The 25,857-nt window shown below is 42.9% G+C and overlaps 1 pseudogene; it reads right to left on the reverse strand.

Annotated features, from left to right (window-relative positions):
* Nucleotides 1–2,043: 2,043 nt before the first annotated feature.
* Nucleotides 2,044–2,160, reverse strand: LOC124797094 (annotated as a pseudogene).
* Nucleotides 2,161–25,857: the final 23,697 nt, after the last annotated feature.

Raw genomic sequence — 25,857 nt, forward strand, 5'->3', positions numbered from 1 at the left:
GAGAAAGATTACAGGGAGGTCGAAAATTTTCGTCTATCCCACAGAATTATTTGTAGGATGTTTTAAATGAGTTGAGGCACAGAATATTAGAACAGATAGTTTGGTTAGCAGAGGTTTTTGTCAAAATCGTAATTTGGTGTGTGTTTTAGCAGAAGGATTCTGTCACAAGCCATGATTCTGTCTACTGCGCAGTTTTATGGGCCTTAGTGATTAACCATTTAGTAGGCAAGGATGATTTCCGTTACGCTTAGAAAACTTCAACCTTAGTCAGACGCAGTCTTGAATATTAGTCGGATGAATTTTAATATTCAGTGTTACTGGATTACTCCGAAATGATCAGTATGAAATGTGGCTGAATATTCAAGGTCAGTCATGGCCGGGAGAGCGTTTCGTAGATTTAGTTTAGTACTAATACGTCCCGAGCTCTTAGTACATTATGTCCACGGGCGTCTACTGTTCGTGGTTTTCAACGGGAGCACACAGATATCAGAAGCTTTCTCTCTGCGTTCATTTTCTGTGAATTCCTGTGCATGTAAATTGAGAAACTCTATTTCGGTCTGTTCTCGGAATAGAGACATACGCCATTGACTGGTGTCGACAGCCGATCCTTTTCTGACGCAACTTTTCTATAGGGTAGCACGGTATGGAAATACTGCTCGACATTGGAGAATGCCGAAAATCTGATGTAGCATACACGTTCCCTCGGTACAGTATCTATACACAATACGATACAGGATACACGATACACGGTACACGGTACACGATACACGGTACACGATACACAAATACACACATGAAGTACGGGAAATGAGTCACCTGCATCGAACTGTACTTCCACAGAAAAATGCACATAGAGCGAGGCAGTTCTCTATTATTTTCAAATAAAATTTTATTCCTCGCTGGAGATTAAAAGCTCCTGGGCCTCGCCATAATTGTTGGATACGTCGAAAGGAAGACAGTTCTTGCGAATACTGTCCCCTGTAGTCCTTCTGTACAACGATGAAACTTCCTAGGGCGTCAAATAATCAAAGTAAAATCCTTCTAAGCAATCAAATGTGGGTCCTCCCGCGTGGCTTCCAATTTAAGAGCATCTTTTTATATTATACATTGTCGTAAACACTTAAAAAGGGCAAGTCAGCAGTCAAATGCCAAAATTCTTTGAGAATTGGGAACGTGAACGCATACCAGCTCCGTAGGTGACTTAAGTGTCAGAAAATAAATTGAAAGGATCCGTGTCTCATCTTCAGTCGGTGCAGCGATTCGTTTACGCGACATAGAGCTTCTTCCAACGCTTATAATTATTTGTATATATTAAGTATGTCAAGCTGCGTCATGACTTCGAAATATTGTTCACGCAAACAAAATAAGAATGCTGTGTTGACCAAGAATATGCAGTTAGAAATTCTCTAGAAATAGGAACAAATATTACATATTGTTATTTTTGTTATAACTCCAAGTGCTCCTTAACAAAAAGTTTTATCCAAAAATTAAATTACTTTTGCATCGAACTGATGTGTAAGATTTTCTTCCAACGCCAATAACACTACTATGGTATGTTTCTGATGGCCGCTAGTAACTTTTGTTATTGATATTACCCGTTTACACACAGGTCCAAGTATCCAAATTCAAACAACCATACTCTTTTTAGGCCGAGTCAGGCTTTCTGTTTCCTCCTTATTTTTCCTCCACTTTCAAGTAGTGTGAATACTGAATGCAGTTAATCGACTCCTGCACACAGTACACTTTAATACAAACAAAACATATACACTGACGGAAAAAATCTGTACATGCCTTTAGAGGTTTCAAATTCGCTCAAGATTTATTGTTGCCACAGTGCAAATAAGCACTCCGTCTTCAGGCCACAAGTGGCCCATCGGTACCATCCGACCGCCGTGTCATCCTCAGTGGAGGATGCGGATAGGAGGGGCGTGTGGTCAGCACACCGCACTCCCGGTCGTTATGATGGTTTTCTTTGTCCGGAGCCGCTAGTATTCGGTCGAGTTACTCCTATTGGCATCACGAAGCTGAGTGCACCCCGAAAAATGGCAACAGCGCATAGTGGCTGGATGGTGACCCATCCAAGTGCCGGCCATGTCCGACAGCGCTTAACTTCGGTGATCTCACGGGAACCGGTGTATCCACTGCGGCATGGCCGTTGCCACAGTGCATATAGAGTACATGAAATGATTACATTTACACATCAATAGAGTTAAACAGCTCTCAGGTACCAGGTACCGACCTATGCTGAAACACCCTATATCAGTACGTGGTGTTACCTCCACAGGCACTAAGGCAGGTGCTGGTTCCGACATCCAGTCGATAACAGACATGACGAATAATGTCCTGATATACGTTATGCCACGCCTCCTCTATCTGTTCACATAATTCTGTAAGAGTCCTTGGTTGACGAGTCGCATGAGTCACTTCTCGCCCCATTATATCCCACACGTGCTCGATTGGAGATCGTGTTGCACAGGGAAACAAAGCTGAAAGCGAGTAGCAACTTATCGCACCCCTGCTATAAGGCGTGAGGTAGAGCCAGTGTCTCTTGGGAGAATGCACTCTGTGAGACAGCGCTCATCAAGTCTACGTCATAAGGGCAAACAGCAGTAACTTGCATGTAGGCAGAATCTGTTTTCATCCCTGAAGACCACGTCGCGCCATTCCATCTTCAAAGTGATACTCAAACGGCACCTGACGAGCAGGGCACATCGATACTGTGGCGTGAGTGGATGACGGGATGGAGTTGTGCATGCCCGTAGTCCTACTGCAGATAATTGGTCCGTTAACAGTTTCGTACTGATACGTTGGGGCTCAAAATCCCTCTTATTAGTGTTATGGTAGCTGTAAGATCTGCCACTGCTGACTTTACAGTGCGACAGTCCTGGCAGGAAGTTGTGCTGTGTTGATGTCCACAACCACGTCTACGGACATAAAAATGTTCACCTGAACACTGATACCAGCATATTTGCACAATTGAAGCAACCCGTCCTACTTGTCTGGCAGTTCTCCGACAGGACTATCCTGCCACTCAGAAGACCATAATTTGACCTCTAGCAAACTCGCTCATTTGGCTGTAGAAAACAAGAGTGCTTCTCTGTGGCATGATGGCCTGCTTGCTTCACACGTTTGCAGCTAACTGAGCCTTCTCCCTGTGAGTATTGTCTATTAAAGAGTAGACGCCGATGGTGCTGTGGTTGCCATGACACTCTTCTATTTGTTGGCGGACGAAGTTGAAACCCTTTTCCCCAGGTGGTATATACAATCATTGGATGAAGATCGACGTCTTCTTTCCACGTGAATTTTTTTTCCGGCAGTGTAACTTTTTAGCGGTTCTTGGGCAAAATGAAACGTAGAAAGTATGAGCTCACGCAGGTAAATCTTTGCCTAGTCTCATAACAGATCTTAAATGGTCTATAATAGGACCACACTTAGTGTAAGACTTAGATATTCAATCCAACCTGCAAAAAGCTATACGAAAGAAAGCGGCTTTTCTTTATGAGTTATGAGAAGTAAATTTGAAGTAACACTCTGGTAATGCTTTAGGGTCAGGGATAACCTCAGACACAAAGATGTCATTCGAATCAAACGATGAGGACGAAGGAATCCATTGGCCACGAAATTTAAGTTTACAAAAGCTGCTGAAACGTATGAATGGGAATAAATTGTAAGTGTAGCACTGTGAGAATAAGACTGACTACATTCCAGCCGCTTATTGCCTCATTCCAATGGGGATCTTGGTGTAACGGTTTCAACGGACCAAGTTGTGAGAAAAGTACCTTCTCTGTAGTTCAGATCAGGGTTGTTATGAAAACACTGAACAGTGTCTAAATTCAAGAACTGACTTGTTTATTCAAAATAACGATTAAAATGAATTTTATCTTCAACAAAAATTCAGTGTGCTCATTCCCGAAGTGGCGATACTTTCTTCTTATTCTCCTCATCTAGGAAAGATAAACTTTCTTCTCGTCTTCTTATTTCAGTTACTGATAACTCCATCTATTCCACTGGCGTTCCTGACCTACCTTCCTGGCACACCTCAATAGCCGTATTCGCTTGAGGTATATTAACATTTTCCTTCATGTCAGTATAATTTCCTGTTTTTCCTGTGCTTAGGTCTATAGATCTCACTACGGAAGAAACAGTCAGGACCTGTCTATTGTCTGTTTCAGACATTATACAAGCCAGAAACTACGGGAACATTTCACGAAAGTCTCATCTCGGATGACCTCCTTGATTGATTATTTGGAGATAGTCAATGTTTTACTGTCTTTGACTAAGAAGTTAAGTCACTGTCTTGAAAAATTTAATTGCAGCCTCTTTGTTTACTTCTGTTTTGTAATTTCGATGCGTTGTGCCATTTATATACTGCGATTTATAACGTTAGTGGCTTATTATATTTACGCTACTTGTTTATAACACATCCTGGATACTGGATAGGTGAAATTTTTTCACAGATCTGACAATTTACTACTAACTACTACTTTGCACTGGACTAGTTCTTTCATTATTCTAGCCATTTTTATCTCTTCTAGGGATATGTTTCTATTGTACATCCTACTCACCTTTGCAGTTTAAATTCGTCTTCATGGATGGTTGTCAAGGAAAAATGGCAATAATCATGAAGAAGTGAGCCTATATCTAGTTAACTACACTGATCATGATCCCATACCATTTAAAGTCTATTAGTTTGTGAATGTTAGAAGTGTTATAACAACGTAACTATAAACAAAAACTATGTCTAACAATCGAAGGCACTAATTCAGCTTAATCATATTTAAAATTTTAATTACCTGAAAATTACATTAAATTTGAAGAACACTTTTAAACCTTCAAATCCACTTCATATTTCACCGTATAAAAGCGCAAATCAGTTGGTACAAAATGGTAACATTTTTCATCTCAGTTGTCGTCGTCCACTTTCTTTGACAATCTCTTTGTCGAGAACCACCTCCTTTGTGAATGCACAGAATGTTGAACTACACAGCGACATCCACTAACAGCACTTTCAGCAGCTTGTTTTTCTGCTCGTTTTATATACTGGGACTAATGCGTACGCTGCACACGCAGATCTGCAGTTCAACTGAGCCACCAATATTTAAAATAAGCAGTGAAGCATCTACTTCTTAAAGACATAAATTTGATAACACTTAAGATTTACCTCCCATCATCGTCCTCATCTTCATATTCTACACTCTCCAGTCCTGCTTGAAACATCTCTGCAACTTCCCTCGTTTTCCCTCCGAGTTCCTGTCTTTTCCTCTCTTCATCACACATTCCTTCTTTCTCTGTCTTTTCCTTTCTTCGTCATACTTTCCTTCTTTCTCTAGATCTCTTACTTTCTACCATCATCTCATTAGCAGCTGTTGGTACTCTGCCAACTTCCATCCTTTTGAAATGTCGATAACATCCTAATTTGATCTCTTCTATGGTTTATTACGTGGCTTTCTCTTTCAGTATTTGTCTCACGGTTCATTACTGAGTATTAATTCCATCTTGCTTCTTTCAGTTTTTATCTCGCAAGCCTGTTTCCTGCTCAGCTGCAGTAGTAGTGCATAATATCCTCGATTTAATAGTCTTTTGGTTTTTGGTGGTGTATACTTGTTTTAAGCTAGGTTTCGTGCACTCTGCAATAATCCATATGCTTGCCTTCTCGTTTCACTAACCTGCCAATAATTTCCCACGCTGTCTTCAGTTAATTCCCCATTTACGTGACCCCTCCCCCATGACTTTCTTTAATACTTGACCTCTCACATTTAAATCGTTTTATAATCGTTCGTAATCACATGTACGTCTCGTTCTCACCATCACTTCACTCTTCTTTGCACTAAATTTCAACCCATACGGTCTCATAGCTTCGTCCTATACATCTGGGATTTCTAGAAGCTCTCTTTCTCCACTTCCCCCACAGTATTAAATTATCTATAAACCCCATTGTTTACATATTATCTCCTATTCGCGCTCTACCACTCCTGCCATTATCTCATCTACGACAGTAATGAAAAGAAGAGGAGATGGTGTATTGCCTTACTTCAGCCAATTTTGCTGTTGTAAAAAGTTTGTCTCCTCTCCTCCTCCTTCCACACAACTGACACTAACCTGATGAATTTTTCTCCTTCTCACAATAACTTTATCATAGGTAACTGTAACCTTTTATATCGATGTTAGCTACTTCGTCTGTTACCAGACCATAATCTGAAGGAATGTTGCATTTAGCGATCGTGACTACCGCTGTGGCGTTAATCTTGACTCACACCGTTGCCAGCGTTAAGGTTTGCTGCTTTTAAAAAAAATGACTTGATTCACTTGTTACCTATTCCTTCCAAACGTGCTCGTGTTTAATATTGTCCACTAACATTTCCAGTCCTTCCTGCAGGTGTAATAGATTACACTTACTGTAACAGTTCGAAATCTTCAGCAATTCCTACAAGTGGTTGCCCTGTTATGTGGCGACTGCTGATGTCGCGAAGTTACTCAGTATAAGCACGTCTGTATGCTCGTTGTATCGTACCCCCAGTTTACGCGATAACACTAGGTTGCCCGCAACTGCGTTGTCAGCCACTTTGCATGCGCGGCTAGCGTTTGCGCAACTCATTGGTGATACTCGTAAGTTCGGCTTGTCCCAGCTTCAGCGACATTATTTTCACGTGTTTTCCGGCCAGATGTGTCCATAGGCGTAAAGAAAATGAAACATGTAGTAGGCATCAGAAAAAAATTATTCACTTCTTAGATATCTGATAGGAGCAGATGTTTGAGGGGATTTAAAAAAAAAAAGAAGGTTAAATTGGCTCTGAGCACTATGGGACTTAACAGCGGAGGCCATCAGTCCCCTAGAACTTAGAACTACTTAAACCTAACTAACCTAAAGACAACACACACATCATCCATGCCCGAGGCAGGATTCGAACCTGCGACCGTAGCGGCCGCGCGATTCCAGACTGAAGCACCTAGAACCGCTCGGCCACTTCGGTCGGCTGTGGGATTTCAGTGATGTTGACTACAACAATAGTCAGAGAGCTATTGCTTGAGGCCAAGCTACGCGAGCAGGACATGAATGGGCTGACAATATCCGAGATCCAGAGCAGAGTTCATTCAGCTATGAGTATTTGCAAAAGTTAATTACGGAAAATGCAAGAAAATAAATCGTGTGGCTGTGGAACAGCGCACGTCCACAAGAAAAATTTCGTAATTGTTTATTTTCGTACACGATATATGCACTTTAGAGATGAATATGAATACCCACTCTCCATGAAGCACAATGTGATTTGCCCTTTCATCTGTGGCGACGTTGCGTCAAGCATTACAGTATCCCCCTTCCTTGTTTTGAAGAAATGCGAACTGTTCGAGTGAGTCTCAGATGATCGAAATAACATCTCGGTTCTTTCACAATTTCTTTCAAAAAGGTTTCTGAACAACCTAGCTGATGTCTTCTCTCTATCCAATCAGGAACCCAAACATGCCTCTCATTTATTTTCTTACGCAGCGATTTCATGCATACAATTATTAGCATTCCAACAACTCGCGCAGTTGCCGAAACTTCCGTTTCAGACACGACTTCAGCAATCACAGAACGTCGAAACTAAAGGGTGCACAGGTGTCGCTGTATTTACAGGAACCACCTGCGTCCAACTCGTTTCACGAAACTAGTTGCGCAATCTAGTGTCGTTGTATAAACTAGCCTCGCGTAAAATTCACTTCACATTTGGTTCATCGGATTTTTTACCCACCTTTTTTTACCACAGTGGTTCCTCTCTCTTATAGGTAGTGTCGTAATTGATTTTTGTGATGGTTTGTGTCTGAGTGTGGTAGCTTCATCTTCTGAAGCACGTTGGTTTTAATGTGATCAGAATTTAAAATTAATAAGACTACAAGTGAGTTTGAGCCGAATTGCGATGACAATCACGCTGCGATCGAGGTTTCGGATAAAACAGGTTCATTTGCAAAGCGAAGAACTGAGTTAAATTTGCATTTGCAAGAATCTGAAACATAAAATACTAAAAAAGGCTAACTGTAGGCCAGATTATATTAAATTATAGCTTCGTGTCTTAAATTTGAGCATAGAAGTTTTCGGAAAAGTGCAAAAAACTTGGATAATTACGTACATTACACTCCTGTATAAAAGAACTAAAAAAATTCTTTAGAGCCCATGTGTATGAAGGCAGTGTTACATAGAGTAACTTGCGATACCACCAAACTAACATTCATTAAACACTCGCTGAGGAATTGAAATAAGGGCTGATGAGGATAAGAAGCTGATTAGGTTAACAAGGAAGAATAACGAAGGGCGATAGTTTTTATTATTCACTTTCAATGAAAGCATACTAAAATAGTCATTGATTTTAATGACCAGTAATGTCCATGCTTCGTAAAGGTCGTCAAATGTAATAGAGAACAGAGTATGATTTGGACAGCGTTAAAAGATAGTAATTTCAGCGACGAAAATGAAAACAGACGTATAAGAGGTAATTACGAAAGATACAGGGCATGTAGGATACACAATTGTGAAGGTAATTGAAGCAGAAAATGAGAAACGTTCGAATAATATCTGTAATACAAACAACGATAGAGATGCAGTTATTTCAGTGGACCAAAAGCTCGTTATCGAGAATGCAATCACCACCAAGACGGAAAATGGAAACAACAATAGTAGTAGTACCTGCATAACACTATACTGAGGAGACAATAGATTGTTTCGCTGGAAACGGTGTTTTTAAATCACCGAGGATACGTCAAAGACGTTTCAGGTGGAGCTTAAGAAGATTTGAAACTTAATCTCTCTCCTACTCAAAAACGCAAAAAAGAAGCAATATGTAGTAACCATTTAGACCAATTACTAATTCTGAGAACATTCCCACATACAGAACTACTTAGTCAAATCATAAAAACAACATATACAGGGTGTTACAAAAAGGTACGGCCAAACTTTCAGGAAACTTTCCTCACACACAAAGAAAGAAAATATGTTATGTGGACATGTGTCCGGAAACGCTTGCTTTCCATGTTAGAGCTCATTTTATTACTTCTCTTCAAATCACATTAATCATGGAATGGAAACACACAGCAACAGAACGTACCAGCGTGACTTCAAACACTTTGTTACAGGAAATGTTAAAAATGTCCTGCGTTAGCAAGGATACATGCATCCACCCTCCGTCGCATGGAATCCCTGATGCGCTGATGCAGCCCTGGAAAATGGCGTATTGTATCACAGCCGTCCACAATACGAGCACGAAGAGTCTCTACATTTGGTACCGGAGTTGCGTAGACAAGAGTTTTCAAATGCCCCCATAAATGAAAGTCAAGAGGGTTGAGGTCAGGAGAGCGTGTAGGCCATGGAATTGGTCCGCCTCTACTAATCCATCGGTCACCGAATCTGTTGTTGAGAAGCGTACGAACACTTCGACTGAAATGTGCAGGAGCTCCATCGTGCATGAACCACATGTAGTGTCGTACTTGTAAAGGCACATGTTCTAGAGTATCCAGTATGAAATCATGGTAACGTGCTCCAAGTACAGTACATACTGACGAAACTAAAATGAGCCCTAACATGGAAATTAAACGTTTCCGGACACATGTCCACATAACATCTTTTCTTTATTTGTGTGTGAGATATGTTTCCTGAAAGTTTGGCCGTACCTTTTGTAACACCATGTATAGACAACTACTCGATTAGTAATAACAGAGCACTACTGAATGCAATAAGCCGGCCGGGGTGGCCGAGTGGTTCTATGCCCTACAGTGTGGAACCGCGCGACCACTACGGTCGTAGGTTCGAATCCTGCCTCGGGCATGGATGTGTGTGCTGTCCTTAGGTTAGTTAGGTTTAACTAGTTCTAAGTTCTAGGGGACTGATGACCTTAGAAGCTAAGTCCCATAGTGCTCAGAGACATTTGAACCATTTTGAACAAAATGAAATTATTAACTTACACCAGTTCGAAAGGCTGTAAATGATCAACATGTAGTCATATTTTAACGATGAATATATAACGTGTATGTAGAAATGAAGCATTCCAGTCATTATAATTAGTCGTGTATTTGGAGAAGATGTATGGCCTGATTAGTGACACTATGTAGAGGGGAACTGATCGCAAACCTACACCAAGCGTGCAACGGAAGACGTGTGCACTCCCGAATTCTTCCTCGTTAACTCGAGAGACCATAAAACGGTTATGACCACATGGCAGCATACCACCAGTACTGTATGATCTTCCTAAGGTGCACGAAGATGGTTTTTATTTACTACATGTAGTGAGTAATACTGACACGCCCCGCCCCCACAAGATTTAGCGAAACGTCTTGCTTTCTTCCTGAGACCATTTGTTGGCAAATGACCACATCATGCAGGGAATTCAGCCGATTTCATCAACAGACTGGGACCTATCCACCTAAGTAGTTTGTATCTTTTAGTGAGTTTTGATGCAGTATCTCATTTGCATGGGTACCTCTTGCTGGCTCCTTGGCACTAATTGGCAAACAGTTTCAGGCGGCCATTACTGCTTTGTTTCGACATGCTCTTTCCGCTACCTATTTTATGTTCAAGCAAAAATATTTTGAACAAATTGACGGCGTCGCCGTGAACACCCCCTTGTCTTTCCTGATGGAAAATTTTTTTTTATGTAAGATTTTGAGGAGAGAGCACTTGAATCAGCGGTTCTTAAACCAACGGTTTTTGATGGTACGTGGGTGATACCATCACAGTATGGCCCATGTGAACATTCGATGTACTATGGAGTTAGAGAATGATGGTTGTCTCCAATCCTGGATGGAGAGTGACGGCTCTCTGGGACATCCTGTTTGTGGTAATCCCACTGACATACAGTTGTAGCTATAATCTTCCAGTTGCCGTCACCCATCAAAAACTCTGAGTGTGCTTAAAACCCTTGTACACAGAGCCCATACGGTATCGGATGCAGATAGTTTGCTATCGAGCTTGCACATTTAAAGACACAGTTCAGAGGCATTGGATACTCTACCCGGGATATTAACAGGGCATTCTCAGCTAAAACCAAGAACCGCGATGTGGATAAAGAAGAGAACGCACCAGCATAGTCCCTAGCTTTTCTTCCCTTCGTTGAAAATATTTCCTTCAGAATAGCTAGAATCGTTGGTAATTATCTGATGAAAGTGATTTTCCGCTCACCATCCAAGATTTCTGACCCCCTGGAATCAATGAATGATAATTTGCTATTGCGGATGACGAGAATTAACGAAGTACCTAGCCAGTGCGGTATGGCATTCACAGTGGAAGAACGCTGCACAGAACGTAAATGTTGCACTCGCCTTTTGCATCCAAGCAAGTCTGCAATTGCGGAACAATTTAACTCCAACGCACATGCAATGCAGCACGGTAAAACATTAATTTGGGCCATTGTAACATCTTTTTGGACTCCATTATAAAAAATCCTCTGAAGTACGCATCGCGGAAAATCTAATCAACCTGGACAGTGGCCACCAGGTGGATAATGCGTGCAATCCTAGCACCTCTGACATTTGCTGCAGACGAATGGCTGTGGCGAGCGCGAACCTCGAAAACAGCTGATCTTCACAGTTCCACAGCACTTCTGTACAGTGATGTGGTCCATCTGTCACCGTGACTCTGACGCATGCACGGCAATACTCTTAGTGGGCCATATAGGGTGAAGCGGAGAACATCTTGGTATCTCCGCTCTGTCTAATCCAAAGCCCACAACTGCCTCTGTCTCCTTAAATTCCTCTCTAGCCGGACATTGGGGCTGCAGCCCTCTACCATCCTCTCCACCTAAAAATCCTTAATCCGTCCCATCCTCTGTCATGGCAGTCCCACCTGGATTCCCCTCCCCCCCCCCAAAAAAAAATTTCTTTAAAGCCCTCCAGGTTCTCGAGCGCCATGAACTCCACCTCGCATTCCATATATGCCTCCTGTCCTGCATGTTGATCCTGTACGACCTGATTTGTTTCCCCCATCTGCTCCTTCTACTCGAACATTTCTGCGTCCTCTACACCTCCTGCCCACTTGATCCCCCTCATCCCCTGGTTCCTCCTCTCCAACCCCCGCCCACTGCTGCGTGATCACCGTTGTCCCCCCTACCCTCCACCTCTACACCCTTCATCTCCTTTTCCATCAACTCCTCCTCCCAGATGATGCCCTCTCTCCCTGCATTTATACCTCCTATCAACTATGATGCTCACCTCCCCCTCCTTGGGCTCCCTCTCCCACCTTCCATCCTGTTTTTTCTCCACCTACCCACTCCTTAACTCCATTTACTCCCACCGAGACCATTTTCCTTCCCCTCCACTGTCTTTCCCACTCCTTTGTCGGGTCCACCCTGTTCCCCCCTTTTTCTGTGCCCTCTCCCTCTATCGGATCCCCCCCCCTTTAACCCCCCCCCTTCTCAACCGTTCAGGTACTCCCCACCTCCCATACCCATATGCCTTTGTACTCTATAGCCCAGTGTTTTCCGTGAGTGTTAAGTGTCCCTTTTTAAAGTGCTGCGAACAAAAACCAGACTGTCGCCTTGTTTTTTTTTTTAATTGTGCGCGTCTTATTTCCTTAGTGTTTTAATCAGCATCACTGATCTCCATGTTTCTTATGTTTCTTCACAACTTTTTCGCCATGTACCAGTTTTAAACAGTCACCCTTCTATCAGATCTTTTTATTGTTGTGTCTCTTCAGTTTTAAACAGTCACCCTTTTATCACATCTTTTTATTGTTGTGTCTCTTCATTATGTTTTTTTTTAACTTTATCTGCCCCCCCCCTCTGGGTGGGAATGGAAATAAAATAAAGAAAAAAGATCTTCGTCAGTATGCCTGTGAATGTCAAAGGTCCAGAGTTCGAGTCTCGGTCCAGCACACAGCGTTAATCTGACATGAACTTTTCATGTCTTCGTCAGTCTTCGTTTGGCTCACCTGAATATGACTGGCAGATGCCCAGCTGAAACATCGTGGTGTGAAGATTTCGGCGACCGACTGCATCCTCGAAATATTTTCTAACGTTTACAGCCCCAATGAAATGTTAAACTTCACATATGTTTAATAAATTTTCGTATTTTGTGTAGAAATTGTAGCATACAGTTTTTATAGTCAATTTTCTTTGAATTTACAAAAGTTACTCTGGAAAAGTATGTTCCAAGGTGCAACATGGTGATTTGTCTCGGAACAAATAGTAGATTGAAATTTAAGTGTCACAATCGAGGTATTGTATTCAGCCTACTGTGATAGACCTCAACTAAAGATGAATAACAAGTAAGCGAAATCAGTGTAAGTGGAAGTATCATTAAAATCAGTTACTAAATAAGTTTTTAAATAGAAGCTATTGGAAGTTAATATAAATATCCTTTTTCAAGATAGATAACATTAAGTCTTTAAAGAATCACAGTTCATTTGCAAGTGTAACATGTTCCATGCTAAAAGAGCGTCGATTGGTTCAACGTGGAGATGATAAAAGATAGACGAAGTATAGCTTAACTGTCCAAATGTTTTATAAATAGTCTTAAAAATATACAGCACATAACGACTTCTAAAAATATAGAGCACTTCACCCACCATAAAATTCTGTACTAGAAGACACAACGATATATTAAAAATAGCTGTGATATGTTATACAGCCTTAAACGTATAGAGCGCGGAATTATTACAAATGCTGCGCAAAACAAATCTAATGTCTAACAACTAAAAGCGCAGAAACTATCGGAAGCTGTTTGTTGTGGTCTCTAAATTGCATTCCTTCATGTGATTCTAACATCAATCATTAGACTCAGGTACCGACCAAAAACCTGTGTATTTCTAGGTACACTCTCCTCTAGGTACAACACTTTCTCCTACTGATTTCTACATCTGCATCTATATTTATACTCCGCAAGCCACCCAATGGTGTGTGGCGGAGGGCACTTTACGTGCCACTGTCATTACCTCCCTTTCCTGTTCTAGTCGCGTATGGTTCGCCTGAAGAACGACTGCCGGAAAGCCTCCGTGCACGCTCGAATCTCTCTCATTTAACATTTGAGATCTCCTCGGGAGGTATAAGTAGGGGGAACCAATATATTCGATACCTCGTCCAGAAACGCACCCTCTCGAAACCTAGACAGCAAGCAACACCGCGATGCAGAACGCCGCTCTTGCAGAGTCTGCCTCTTGAGTTTGCGAAACATCTCCGTAACGCTATCATGCTTACCAAATAACCCTGTGGCGAAAAGCGCCGCTCTTCTTTGGATCTTCTCTATCTCCTCCGTCAACCTGACCTGGTACGGATCCCACACTGATGAGCAATACTGAAGTATAGGTCGAACGAGTGTTTTGTAAGCCACCTCCTTTGTTGATGGACTACATTTTCTAAGGACTCTCCCAATGAATCAACCTGGTACCCGCCTTACCAACAATTAACTTTATATGATCATTCCACTTCAAATCGTTCCGTACGCATACTCCCAGATATTTTACAGAAGTAACAGCTACCAGTGTTTGTTCCGCTATCATATAATCATAGAATAAAGGATCCTTCTTTCTATGTATTCGCAATAAATTACATTTGTCTATGTTAAGTGTCAGGTGCCACTCCCTGCACCAAGTGCCTATCCGCTGCAGATCTTCCTGCATTTCACTGCAATTTTCTAACGCTGCAACTTCTCTGTATACTACAGCATCATCCGCGAAAAGCCGCATGGAACTTGCGACACTATCTACTAGGTCATTTATATATACTATTTTGTGAAAAGCAATGGTCCCGTAACACTCCCCTGTGGTACGCCAGAGGTTCCTTTAACGTCTGTAAACGTCTCTCCATTGAGAACAACATGCTGTGTTCTGTTTGCTAAAAACTCTTCAATCCAGCCACACAGCTGGCCTGATATTCCGTAGGCTCTTACTTTGTTTGTCAGGCGACAGTGCGGAACTGTATCGAACGCCTTCATTTTGTATTCCAGCTGTATGTTAAATATCTCACTGTTACAACCAGCTCACATCTTCACAACCATGGTATAATAAAGACAGCGGACGCTGCAAAGGCTCCATCCCACTCATTCCTTGTCCATATGGCATCCCACTCATCTCCTAAAACGTACGTCATATTCCCTGTCCACGTAGGCGTCCTACTTCCTTTTCTACATAACATCCTGTCCAATACCACCGACATCACAGTCCTTATCGAGAGTTAATGAGAGTTTGGCTCACTTCAACCTCATAACAAAAAGACTGTGCATCACATAATCATCATGTTGTCAGAAATATTATCACCTCTTTTAACGTCTTACATTGTCTTGGGTTAAGCTTTAAAAATGTGTGCTGGAAGGGGGAACAGCAGGTATTTGGTTAGTGTCAGCATGCTGCCAGTAGAGACAATGTAAATAAGGGCTAAATAAAATATACACTGACGGACAAAACTCGCAACACCAAGAAGTAGTTGTGCGAGATAACCGAAAGTTGGCAGGTGTGTTTCTACATCTGGAAGATATCTATTGAAATTTCGCGCCAGTCCCATAGGACTGGCGGTATTAGATCCACTATGAGAAATCGAATCAGTTTTGCTTTAAATACACTCAGTATCGGCTATGATCGCTCGTTACCTTTCAGATCGCGGTTAGTTTATGTTACTCAAGAATGCTTTTAAGGCGACAAAGACGTCATCATCAACATCTCACTGAATTTGTTAGAGGTCGTGTAATAGGGTTAGGGGAAGCTGGATATTCCTTTGGTGATACTGTAGAAAGTTTTGGCAGGAATACAGACACTGTACAACGCAGTTGGCAGCAGTGGTAACGAGAAAGCACGGTCGCAAGAAGGTCGGCCTCCAGGCGCGCACGGGGCACTACTGAAAGGGAAGACCACGTTTGGCGTATGGCTCTGGAGCATCGTATGCACCTGCAGCTGCACCTTGAGCAGCAGTTGGCATGAAAGTAACACAACGAACTGCTACAACTCAGTTACTTCAAGGACAGATCCGAGCAAAAAGCCCTTTAGTGTGCATTCCATTGACCCCAAACCTTTTGCGATTTTAGTGGTTTCAAGTGTGAACTCATTAAAGGGCAGGTTGGAGGTCTGTTTATTTTGGCAAAAGAAGGTGCCAGTGATGGCAGCATGTTGGTTAGGTAAGTTGAGCGCCAGCAACCAACCTTTGTGTGTGCCACACACATTGGACCTACAACAGGAGTGTGTGTAGGGGTGCGATTTTGTATGACAGCAGGAGCGCTCTCGTGGCTATCCGGCGCACCCTGAGGACGAATTTGTCAGTCAGTCTGGTGATTCGACTTCTTGTGCTGCCATTCACGAACAGAATTCCAATGGGTGTTTACCAACAGGATAACGCTCGCGCCCATACACCTATTGTTACATAACATGCTCCCCGGAGGATCAATATGTCACCATACATGATAAACCAATCAAATCTAAAAGCAGTACTTTTTTTTTAATTGTGGTAATGTCTTATGGGACCAAACTACTGAGGTCATCGGTCCCTAAGCCTACACACTACTTAATCCAACTGTAACTAACTTACGCTATGGACAACACACACACCCATGCCCGAGGGAGGACTCGAACCTCCGACGGGGGAAGCCACCCGGACCGTTACAAGGCGCCTACCTACCCCGCGTACCTACCCCGCGCGACTAAAAGCCATAAATTCAATTAAATACCAAGGAATTACAATTACGAACAACTTAAATTGGAATAGAAAATGTTGGTGCAAAGAAGAACCAAGGACTGCGTTTTATTGGCGGAACACTTAGAAGATACAAAAACAGACGGCTTAAACTACGCTTGTTAGTCCTTTGGAGTACTGCTGCGCGATGTGCTTTCCTCAACAGTTAGAATTTACGTAGTACATCGAGAAAGTTAAAAGAAGGGCAACAAGTTTCGTATCTTGGAGGAATAGTGGAGAGACGGTCGCGTATTTGATACACGATTTCGAGTGGAAATCATTAAAAGAAACGCCTTTTTCATTGTATAAGGACCTTCTAACCAAATTTAAATCACCAGCTTTGTTCCTGAACGCGAAAATATTTGATTGACGTCGATCAACACACGAAGCAACGATCATCGCCATAAAATAACGGAAATGATAGTTGGCATGGAAAGATATAGTTGTTCATTTTTTATGTGCGCTGTTGGAGATCGGAATAATAGAGAATTAGTGTGAACGTCGTTCGATGAATCCACTGCCAGGCACTGAAGTGTGATTTGCGGAGTAACCATGTAGATGTAGACAAAGATGGCCTGCTCTATCACCAGATCTGTGTCGAGTCGAGCAAGTGAGGGAGATCATCGATCGACCGCTACAGCATCATGCGCAAACAGTATTAACCTTACCTGTATTGACCGGCCACGTGGCACAGGCATGGAACTCATCCTACAAACTGACACGCGCCTCCTGTACAACACAATACATGCACATGTGTACGCTTGAATTCCATATTGTAACAGCTACAACGGTTATTGGTGTACCAGCCTTTCACAATTGCAATTGCTTCTTTTTCGTTTACACTGACTTCTGATGTTGGAATGTTAATCACTTGAATATATTGTTCTTGTGGTCCTCAGTCCTGAGACTGGTTTGATGCAGCTCACCATGCTACTCTATGCTGTGCAAGCTTCATCTCCCAGTACTTACCGGAACCTACATCCTTCTGAATCTGCTTAGTGTATTCATCTCTTGGTCTCCCTCTACGATTTTTACCCTCCACTCTGCCCCCCAATACTAAAGTGGTGATCCCTTCATGCCTCAGAACATGTCCTACCAACCGATCCCTTCTTCCAGTGAAGTTGTGCCACAAACTTCTCTTCTCCCCAATCCTATTGAATACCTCCTCATTAGTTATGCGATCTACCCATCTAATCTTCAGCATTCTTCTGTAGCACCACATTTCGAAAGTACCTATTCTCTTCTTGTCCAAACTATTGACCGTCCATGTTTCACTTCCATAGAAGGCTACACTCCATACAATTACTTTCAGAAACGACTTCCTGACACTTAAATCTACACTCGATATTAATTTCTCTTCTTCAGAAACGATTTCCTTGCTGTTGCCAGTCTACATTTTATGTCACCTCTACTTTCACCATCAAAAGTTATTTTGCTCCCAAAATAGCAAAACTCCTTTACTACTTTAAGTGGCTCATTTCCTAATCTAATTCCCTCAGCATCACCCGACTTAATTCGACTACATTCCATTATCCTCGCTTTGCTTTTGTTGATGTTCATCTTATATCCTTCTTCCAAGACACTGTCCATTCCGTTCAACTGCTCTTCCAAATCCTTTGCTGTCTCTGACAGAATTACAATGTCATCGGCGAACCTCAAAGTTTTTATTTCTTCTCCATGGATTCTAACACCTACTCCGAATTTTTCTTTTGTTTCCTGCACTGCTTGCTCAATATACAGATTGAATAACATCGGGGAGAGGCTACAACCCTGTCTCACTCCCTTCCCAACCACTGCTTCCCTTTAGTGTCCCTCTACTTGAATATATTGCCTATACAAATGTCTTACTGAGATTTCATTGCTCTAAATAAATTATTTTGTAGTGTATCGATTTTGTTTCCGTACGTGTATACTTAAGGCACTGCATGTGAAACGACGCTGTCCACGGAGACCTGCGAGGGGCAAAGTTTCGCCGGCGCTGGGGACACGACCCCGGTCTGCGGCCTGCACAGTAGTTCCGGTGCCGCCGCCTGCGGTGGCGGTGCAGGGCGGCGCCGGAGCCATCCGTCTTGCTGTCACGGTAGCGCGCAATTCGTCCGCAGTCGGCGCCAAGCCGCGCAGCTGCCTGTCCGCGGCGCGTCACGCCCCTGTCGCTTTCTTCCCACTTCTCTGTCCCTCCGGGAGCAATTTTCCGTTGGTCTTTCCTCTCCTTCCCAGCGAGGTACGCTTCAGTAATTCAAATTCCAGAAGGGCCACATCGATGGAAAATGGCTAGGAAGGTTGAAACTTGCCTAATCCTGGCTCGTTACTTAAAATAATTATGTATAAACATAATATTGAAATGTATGAGTGAGTCACCCTAGCTGTTATTTTCAATTAACTGTTGGTTCTGAATACTGAATTTCTATGGCTGCTGTATTCTTCTATGGGAACTTAGGGGTAGGCGGGGCAAGACGGGAAGGTGGGGTAAGACGGGGAAGGGCTATAAGCTACAGTTAGAATATTGCCATCTGTGGATAGCTACGTCAACGTCGTCAATACATAGGTCCCAGTGTGTTGACATTGCTGAACCTTAGTTTCGCGGAGGTTTCTGTGAGCTTTTCAAGATACGTACAATTGTTATACTGATTTGCAATGTTTTACACCTTTCGAGGTCCTAAAACATGTGTTTCGCGAACATTTGTCGAGACTGTATATATAGCACTGAATAGTACGTCTTATTAACAGTAAACTGCTGTGTCAGTAGTCAATGTTCACTACATAGTGTTCATGTAGGCGTAATATAACCTGAGAGAATGGTAGGGGGCAAGACGGGGTGGGGCAAGATGGGGAGCTTCTCCGTCTTGCCCATACTATTTGTCCAACCATTACGTTCTTATCGTCTCATGTGTTTACCTCGCTGCCCGTTTTGAACACGTACATTATACGTTGAATACAATTGTAAATAGAATGGTATTCGTTATTCCAACACTTTCCTAATTAATTACAATGTATGCCTTAGGCTATATGGTGAATAAAAATACACAAAACGTGCAAAGTCAGTATTCTTGCCATGCTTTAACGACTGACTATTGGAAATATGGTATTTACTGTATAATATAGATTACCAGGAATGATTTGACTCTATAGTACGTTCCATGTGTTTTATTGCAGATGGTTCGCAAGTATCGGCGACAAACGTCTAGGCAAGAATGGTTATTGGAGTCAATGGAAGGTGCTGTAAATGCTGTTATGGAAGGTCATATGGGTTCTTTCAGGGCTGCTCAACAGTTCAACGTGCCACAGAAATGTGTGTTTCAGCGTCGGGGTGCCCACGACACTTGTGCAGGGACAGAAAGTGATGATGACGAGGCTGTCCACACTTGTGTACTATGTGAAAGTAAGAGGCCTAAAGAAAACGTAATACCTGATTCTACAATTCGCAGAACCATGTTTCGAAACCTTATCGTCACATGATTTCGTTATTCCAGTCCTTACTTAAGCTTTAGAGATGAATTTATGCTAGTTCCCCATCTTACCCCGCACATGGGGCAAGATGGGGAATTCGTAATTTACGTTTAAAATCGAGATATTTCTAACTGAATGTAACAAGTTTGCAGGTTTCTTTGCATGCTATTGTAATTCAATGGTTAAATAAACAAAACCTACTTCATTTTGTTTGTTTTTGACCCTTTTGTAAGGGTTTAAAGTTAGCTTCCCCATCTTGCCCCGTCTTCCCCTACTACTGCGACGGTATGCACACATACCGTTGCAGTATTAGTATAAAGATGGCCGCCCCACTTGCGACTAGCACCAGGGAAGAACAGCGTTCTGTTATTCGGCTTTTGCGTAGTGAAGGTGTGAAACCTAATGAAGGTTCACTACGGTGATGCATGTTTAGAGCACCAAGTCTACGAATGGAGTAGGAAGTTCGCAAATGGTGTGACTTCAGTGGAAGATGCTCCTCGTCCTGGTCAGGCACAACGAGTTGTGACTCCACACAACATTGCAGCAGTTGAAACCATAGTGAAGGAAAACTGCCGACTGACACTGACTGACATTGCAGTATGTTTACAGATTAGCCATGGGTCAGCACACCACATAGTGTATGATGTGCTCCAGCTTCACAAAGTGTCTGCGAAATGGGTGCCACAGCAGCTGAATCCTGAAATGAGAGAACGAGGTGTTGATGCTTGTGGAGAACTTCTTCGGCGCTTTGAATTAGAAGGTGATGGCTTCCTTGAAATAATCGTTACTGGGGACGAAACCTAGGTTCACTTCCACCAACCAGAAACGAAGAGAGCCAGCAAGGAATGGCGCCATTCCTCATCACCAAAACCAAAGAAGTTTCGAACAGAACCATCAGGAGGGAAGGTTATGCTGACTCTCTTTTGGGGCGAAAAAGGAGTCATTTTGGAGCATGACATGCCGAGAGGGACCACTGCCACCAGTGCATCACACACAGATCTCCTAAAAAATCATCTGCGGCCTGCAATCAAATCAGAGCGACGTAGACTGCTGTCAGCAGGTGTCCTTTTGCAACATCACAATGCAAGGCTCCACACTGCCCGTACAACAGTTGCAACAATCACAGACCTGCATTTTGAGGGTCTTCCTCATCCACCGTATTCACAAGACCTTGCCCCAAGTGATTTCCATATGTTCGGACCACTCAGAGACGCAATGGGAGGAAAGAAGCTCCGTTCTGATGAAGAGGTACGCCACGCGGTGCATGACTGGTTGCGCGGACTACCAAAATAATTTCTTTCTAAAGGAATTTATGCACTTTGTAAGCTCTGGAGGACTTGTATTGAGTGTGGGGGAGATTATGCTGAAAAGTGATACAGCTTTGTACCACTTCTACACAATAAATAATATTTAAAAAATATTTAAAGTTTTCATCTGACTCAAAATGGCTCTGAGCACTATGAGACTTAACAGCTATGGTCATCAGTCCCCTAGAACTTAGAACTAATTAAACCTAACTAACCTAAGGACAGCACACAACACCCAGTCACCACGAGGCAGAGAAAATCCCTGACCCCGCCGGGAATCGAACCCGGGAACCCGGGCGTGGGAAGCGAGAACGCTACCGCACGACCACAAGATGCGGGCTCATCTGACTCACCCTCGTATATGTGTGACTAGGCGATACGTCCTCTTTCGATCTTCTAGCTTCCTTTTCACGTCTCTAGTCAGTAAATCCATAAAAATGATGAGAAAGGTTTCTCTAAATCACAAACAACTTATTATACATGGTGGCCCGGAAAACAGAATTCAAGGGTACAGAGAAATGTAGCACAGGAAAAGAAATACTACACTAACCTGAGTATAGCACATGTTGAAAGTGACCACCTTTATCTCTTGTCTCTTTTGGGCCCATGTCACCAAGTAGCTGAAGCCGGATCGAAGCTGGACTGTTGGAATTACTGCAGTCTCATCCGAAATGCTCTGCTGCAGTTCTTGAACAGTATGAGGGTTGTTGCGATACATCTCAGACCTGAGGGCTCCTCACATGGAGTAATCTGACATTGTAGATCAGGCGACCTCGGTGGCCAGCTGGGACCACGACCAGACTGACTTCTGCTAACAATTCTCTCAGGCGTAAAGAGTGTGTAAACATGCTCCAAGATTCGGCCGGCTGTGTGGGTAGTTGCTCCATCCTGTTGGATGTAAGATTATAGGCATACATTCACATCCAATCGTATACCCCCGTCTGGCCATTTATAAATGCCCCACCGAGCCACTAGGGGCGTGCAATAAGTAATGCTACACATTTTATCTCGGCCAATTTAGGTTGAAAAAATGCAGAATTTGTTGTGGACATCGTGGAAAATTACTGCTCTCCCCCTTTTCCCCCCTCCACTCCCCCCACCGACGGTTTCATGAAGTTCCAATAGATGGCGCCATTATAGGAAGCCTTCAAAATGGCATCCGTAACGGACATGGGTTCCCATCTGAGAACCGTCATTGAGTTTCTTTTGGCGGTGAAGCAGAACATCGCAGATATTCAGAGGGGCCTGCAGGATGTCTACTGAGACCTGGCACTGAAAAAGCACACCGAGTGTTTGGGCGAGCCGTTTTGTCATCACAACATCATCGCACGAACCTGTTCGACCTGCCGCGTGCCAGCCGGCTGCACAGAGATGTGACTTCTGCAATGTTCGAACGTGTGGACACTCTCATTCGACTGGTCGAAGGCTCACAAACACCTCGCTGCTCAACTGAAAGTCTGACGGTACTGATGACACACCGTCCTGAAATTTGGGTATTCAGAGGTTTGTATTGTGCAGCCATCAGAAATTGAAGAAACGACTTCAGCATGTTTATCGCCACAAAATTGCAAACAAACTCCTCCTCCTTCTCAACTACAACGCAAGGTCTCACACAACTCTGCGCAATCAACAGGTACTCAAAAAACTTCATTTGATTCTTCTCCTACATCCACACTACAGGCTGGATCTCACCTCTACCGACTTTCATCTGTCTGGCTCGCTGAAGGATGCCCTCGATGGGAAGCACTATGTGGGTGACGGGGATGTTATTGATGTAGCAAGACATTGCTTCTTAGGTCGGCCGGTAGATTGGTAGCATGTGGGTATAGAGGCAGTCCCAGCAAGATGGCCTAAGGCCGTCGCGTTGAACAGAGATTATACGGAAAACTATGGTTTTGTAGCTAAGAGATTGGGAAATAACTGGTGTATTGTAAACCTGAATAAAAATATCTCTGTTTCAGAAAAAATGTGTTGCATTACTTATTGCACGCACCTCGTGTTTGTTCTTCGAGAAAAACTACTAACGATGTCTGAACTTGACACGACAGTGATGTACAGACTCTGCTGATTGTCGTCCTCTCTGGTTGCGACGGTTATCTTTGGATAGCGGCTGTGGCATCTTATGTAGATGGTTGTGCGAGAGCGTTTCGCAGAGTGGGGAGGAGTGGGCAGTATGTTGTGACCCGAGGAACAGCACGGATTCCAAGCACTTCATAACGGTTGTCTAGGTTAGCAGGTACAGATATAGGAAGTGAGCTACGGTTGTGCTCTGAACATGATCGCTGCACTTGGTGGTTGAGCAACATTTGTGCTATATTAAACTTTATTGCCGACCTGTGTGGGCTGAATTGGATTTAACTATGATACCGTTGTGGATTACATCGGCACGCACAACCTCCAGGAGGGAAGTTGTTTCTTTATAGGCTTTCGCAGTAGGTGGAGCATTAAATTTATTGGCACGATTCCTCTGTGAGTTCAAGTGCTTGATTTGCTTAACTGTCAGCTCCTGCAGTCTTCGGAGTCGTGTGGATGATATTTTTCTGGAGGTCAGATGGTACATCGCCGCACTCATACATTCTACACACAAATGTGAATAGTCGTTTTTTTGCCCATTCCTCCATTGATATTAGAAATTCTGGTGGAATGTTATCTATCCCTTCTGCCTTATTTCACCTTAAATCCTCCTAAACTCTGATTCAAATACTGGATCCCCTATCTCTTCTAAATCGACTCATGTTACTTGTTCTATCACGTCAGACAAATCTCCCCCTCACAGAGACCTTCAATGTACTCTTTCCACCTACCCACTCTCTCCTCTGCATTGAACAATGGAATTCCCGTTGCACTCTTAATGCTACTACCCTTGCTCTTAATGTCACCAAAGGCTGTTTTGACTTTCCTGTATGCTGACTCAGTCCTTCCGACAATCATTTCTTTTTCGATTTCCTCGCATTTTTCATGCAGCCATTTCGTCTTAGCTTCCCTGCACTTCCTATTTATTTCATTTCTCAACGACTTGTATTTCTGTACTCCTATATTTTCCTGAACTTTTTTGTACTTCCTTCTTCCACTGATCAACTGAAATACTTCTTCGGTTACCCATGGTTTCTTCGCAGTTACCTTCTTAGTACCTATGATTTTCGTTCCAACTTGTGTGATTGCCATTTTTAGAAATGTCCATTCCTCTTCAACCGTACTGAGCTATTCTTTATTGCTGTATCGATAGCCTTAGAGAACTTCAAGCGTGTCTCGTCATCCCTTAGTACTTGCGTATCCCACTTCTTTGCGTAGTGATTCTTCTTGACTAATTTGTTGAACTTCAGCCTACATTTCATCACAACGACATTGCGATATGAGTTTGTATCTGCTGCTGGGTACGCCTTTCAACCCAGTATCTGATTACGGAATCTCTATCTACCTATGATGTTGTCTAACTGAAATCTTCCCATATCACCCCGTCTTTAGAAGTATACCGCTTCCTCTTGTGATTCTTGAACAGAGTATTCGCTATTACTAACTGAAATTTATTACAGAATTCAATTAGTCTTTCCCCTCTCTCATTCCGTGTCCCAAGCCCATATTCTCCTGTAACCTTTTCTTCTACTCCTTCCCCTACAACTGCACTACAGTCCCCTATGCCTATGAGATTTTCATCTTCCTTCATGTATTCCTTTCAATATCCTCATATACTTGCTCTCTCTCTTCATCTTCAGCTTGCGACGTCAGCATGTCTACCTGAACTATCGTTGTCAGTGTTGGTTTGCTGTCGATTGTGATAAGAACAAACCTATCACTGAACTATTCACTGTAACACACCCTTTGCCCCACCTTTCTATTAAAAACGAATCCTATTCCTGTTATATCATTTTCTGCTGCTGCTGATATTACCACACTCTCACCTGACCAGAAATCCTTGTCTTCTTTCCATTTCACTTCACTGAACCCTACTATATATAGACTGAGCCTTGTATTTCCGTTTTCAGATTGTCTAGCTTCCCTACCACATTCAAGCTTCTGACATTCCATGCTCCGACTCTTAGAACGCTATCTTTTCGTTGATTATTCAGTCTTTTTGTCATGGTAACCTCCCCCTCGGCAGGGCTATTCCGGAAACTTTTTCCAATGGAGAAATCATCCTGACACTTTTCAGTTACAGGCCACGTGTCCTGTCTTTAATGCAGTGGTTTCCATTGCCTTCTGCATCTTACCGTTGGTCATTGCTGATTATCCCGCCCTTAGGGGCAGTTTCCCTCCCCAAGGACAATAGATTGCGCTGAACCTCTGTCCGCTTCTCTGCCCTCTTTGACAAGGCCGTTGGCAGAATGAGGCAGATGCAAGTTCTTATAATAATAATTGTAATCGTTGCCTGATGAATGCTAATATTTGTTATTTTTCAGATCACAAGAGTTTTTGCCTTATGTAATCTCTTATACTGACCCGTACAGAAATTAAACATTTAACCTTATATCTTGTGGAAGCATTTCATTAAGTCG

The sequence above is a fragment of the Schistocerca piceifrons genome, chromosome 4 (genome assembly GCF_021461385.2).
Source record: "Schistocerca piceifrons isolate TAMUIC-IGC-003096 chromosome 4, iqSchPice1.1, whole genome shotgun sequence".
Taxonomy (NCBI): domain Eukaryota; kingdom Metazoa; phylum Arthropoda; class Insecta; order Orthoptera; family Acrididae; genus Schistocerca; species Schistocerca piceifrons.